This window comes from Mixophyes fleayi, chromosome 1 (genome assembly GCF_038048845.1).
Source record: "Mixophyes fleayi isolate aMixFle1 chromosome 1, aMixFle1.hap1, whole genome shotgun sequence".
Lineage (NCBI taxonomy): Eukaryota > Metazoa > Chordata > Amphibia > Anura > Limnodynastidae > Mixophyes > Mixophyes fleayi.
The window spans coordinates 63804778-63807277 of NC_134402.1; the positions used below are offsets into that span (position 1 = coordinate 63804778).

Consider the following 2500-nt stretch of genomic DNA (forward strand, 5'->3'; position numbering starts at 1 on the left):
GGGCCTGGTTAGTACTTGGATGGGAGACCACCTATGAATACCAGGTGCTGTAGGCTTTTATTTTTTATTTTCTCTTGTTCCGGCTTCCTTCAATGCTGGTTTTGAGATGTATAAGAGATGTAGGTCATTAGGACACCAATACCTACAGCCACACCACCCTGAATAAGCCCAATCTCGTCTGATCTTGAAAGGTAAGCAGGGCTGGGCCTGGTTACTACTTGGATAGGAGACCACCTTGGAATACCAAATGCTGTAGGACTTTTTTTTTTATTTTCTCTTGTTCCGGCTTCCTTCGAAGCTGGTTTTGAGATGTATAAGACATGTAGGTCATTAGGAAACCAATACCTACAGCCACACCACCCTGAACAAGCCCAATCTCATCTGATCTTGGAAGCTAAGCAGGACCAGGCCTGGTTAGTACTTGGATGGGAGACCACCTGGGAATACCAGATGCTTTAGGCAAATTTTTTTTATTTTCTCTTGTTCCGGCTTCCTTCAATGCTGGTTTTGAGATGTATAAGAGATGTAGGTCATTAGAAAGCCAATACCTACAGACACACCACCCTGAATAAGCCCAATCTCGTCTGATCTTGAAAGCTTAACAGGGCCGGGCCTGGTTAGTACTTGGATAGGAGACCAACTGGGAATACCAGATGCTGTAGGATTTTTTTTTTTATTTTCTCTTGTTCCGGCTTCCTTCAAAGCTGGTTTTGAGATGTATTAGAGATGTAGGTCATTAGGAAACCAATACTATAACCACACCACCCTGAACAAGCCCAATTTCATCTGATCTTGGATGCTAAGCAGGGTCGGGCCTGGTTAGTACTTGGATGGGAGACCACCTATGAATACCAGGTGCTGTAGGCTTTTATTTTTTATTTTCTCTTGTTCCGGCTTCCTTCAATGCTGGTTTTGAGATGTATAAGAGATGTAGGTCATTAGGAAACCAATACCTACAGCCACACCACCCTGAATAAGCCCAATCTCGTCTGATCTTGAAAGGTAAGCAGGGCTGGGCCTGGTTACTACTTGGATAGGAGACCACCTTGGAATACCAAATGCTGTAGCACTTTTTTTTTTATTTTCTCTTGTTCCGGCTTCCTTCGAAGCTGGTTTTGAGATGTATAAGACATGTAGGTCATTAGGAAACCAATACCTACAGTCACACGACCCTGAACAAGCCCAATCTCGTCTGATCTTGGAAGCTAAGCAGGACCGGGCCTGGTTAGTACTTGGATGGGAGACCACCTGGGAATACCAGGTGCTGTAGGCCATTTTTTTTTATTTTCTCTTGTTCCGGCTTCCTTCAATGCTAGTTTTGAGATGTATAAGAGATGTAGGTCATTAGAAAACCAATACCTACAGACACACCACCCTGAACAAGCCCAATCTCATCTGATCTTGGAAGCTAAGCAGGACCGGGCCTGGTTAGTACTTGGATGGGAGACCACCTGGGAATACCAGGTGCTGTAGGCCATTTTTTTTTATTTTCTCTTGTTCCGGCTTCCTTCAATGCTGGTTTTGAGATGTATAAGAGATGTAGGTCATGAGGAAACCAATACCTACAGCCACACCCCCCTGAACCAGCCCAATCTCATCTGATCTTGGAAGCTAAGCAGGGCCGGGCCTGGTTAGTACTTGGATGGGAGACCACCTGGGAATACCAGGTGCTGTAGGCAATTTTTTTTTATTTTCTCTTGTTCCGGCTTCCTTCGAAGCTGGTTTTGAGATGTATAAGACATGTAGGTCATTAGGAAACCAATACCTACAGCCACACCACCCTGAACAAGCCCAATCTCATCTGATCTTGGAAGCTAAGCAGGACCAGGCCTGGTTAGTACTTGGATGGGAGACCACCTGGGAATACCAGATGCTTTAGGCAAATTTTTTTTATTTTCTCTTGTTCCGGCTTCCTTCAATGCTGGTTTTGAGATGTATAAGAGATGTAGGTCATTAGAAAGCCAATACCTACAGACACACCACCCTGAATAAGCCCAATCTCGTCTGATCTTGAAAGCTTAACAGGGCCGGGCCTGGTTAGTACTTGGATAGGAGACCAACTGGGAATACCAGATGCTGTAGGATTTTTTTTTTTATTTTCTCTTGTTCCGGCTTCCTTCAAAGCTGGTTTTGAGATGTATTAGAGATGTAGGTCATTAGGAAACCAATACTATAACCACACCACCCTGAACAAGCCCAATTTCATCTGATCTTGGATGCTAAGCAGGGTCGGGCCTGGTTAGTACTTGGATGGGAGACCACCTATGAATACCAGGTGCTGTAGGCTTTTATTTTTTATTTTCTCTTGTTCCGGCTTCCTTCAATGCTGGTTTTGAGATGTATAAGAGATGTAGGTCATTAGGAAACCAATACCTACAGCCACACCACCCTGAATAAGCCCAATCTCGTCTGATCTTGAAAGGTAAGCAGGGCTGGGCCTGGTTACTACTTGGATAGGAGACCACCTTGGAATACCAAATGCTGTAGCACTTTTTTTTTT

The 2500-nt window shown here is 44.3% G+C and overlaps 2 non-coding genes and 11 pseudogenes across 2 annotated transcripts; all 13 read left to right on the forward strand.

Moving 5' to 3' along the window:
• LOC142125229 (5S ribosomal RNA) overlaps nucleotides 1-56 on the forward strand; it is a 119-nt pseudogene extending 63 nt beyond the window's left edge.
• Nucleotides 57-140: 84 nt separating this feature from the next.
• On the forward strand, nucleotides 141-259 carry LOC142136422 (5S ribosomal RNA; annotated as a pseudogene).
• Nucleotides 260-343: 84 nt separating this feature from the next.
• LOC142132491 (5S ribosomal RNA) lies at nucleotides 344-462 on the forward strand (annotated as a pseudogene).
• Nucleotides 463-546: 84 nt separating this feature from the next.
• On the forward strand, nucleotides 547-665 carry LOC142136537 (5S ribosomal RNA; annotated as a pseudogene).
• Nucleotides 666-748: 83 nt separating this feature from the next.
• Nucleotides 749-867, forward strand: LOC142130078 (5S ribosomal RNA; annotated as a pseudogene).
• Nucleotides 868-951: 84 nt separating this feature from the next.
• On the forward strand, nucleotides 952-1070 carry LOC142136766 (5S ribosomal RNA; annotated as a pseudogene).
• An 84-nt stretch (nucleotides 1071-1154) lies between these two features.
• Nucleotides 1155-1273, forward strand: LOC142118550 (5S ribosomal RNA; annotated as a pseudogene).
• An 84-nt stretch (nucleotides 1274-1357) lies between these two features.
• LOC142113586 (5S ribosomal RNA) lies at nucleotides 1358-1476 on the forward strand. Its single transcript, XR_012681609.1, has one exon. It is a non-coding gene; the product is annotated as a 5S ribosomal RNA (ribosomal RNA).
• An 84-nt stretch (nucleotides 1477-1560) lies between these two features.
• Nucleotides 1561-1679, forward strand: LOC142134790 (5S ribosomal RNA). Its single transcript, XR_012687099.1, has one exon. It is a non-coding gene; the product is annotated as a 5S ribosomal RNA (ribosomal RNA).
• Nucleotides 1680-1763: 84 nt separating this feature from the next.
• On the forward strand, nucleotides 1764-1882 carry LOC142132502 (5S ribosomal RNA; annotated as a pseudogene).
• An 84-nt stretch (nucleotides 1883-1966) lies between these two features.
• LOC142136538 (5S ribosomal RNA) lies at nucleotides 1967-2085 on the forward strand (annotated as a pseudogene).
• An 83-nt stretch (nucleotides 2086-2168) lies between these two features.
• LOC142130089 (5S ribosomal RNA) lies at nucleotides 2169-2287 on the forward strand (annotated as a pseudogene).
• An 84-nt stretch (nucleotides 2288-2371) lies between these two features.
• Nucleotides 2372-2490, forward strand: LOC142136768 (5S ribosomal RNA; annotated as a pseudogene).
• Nucleotides 2491-2500: the final 10 nt, after the last annotated feature.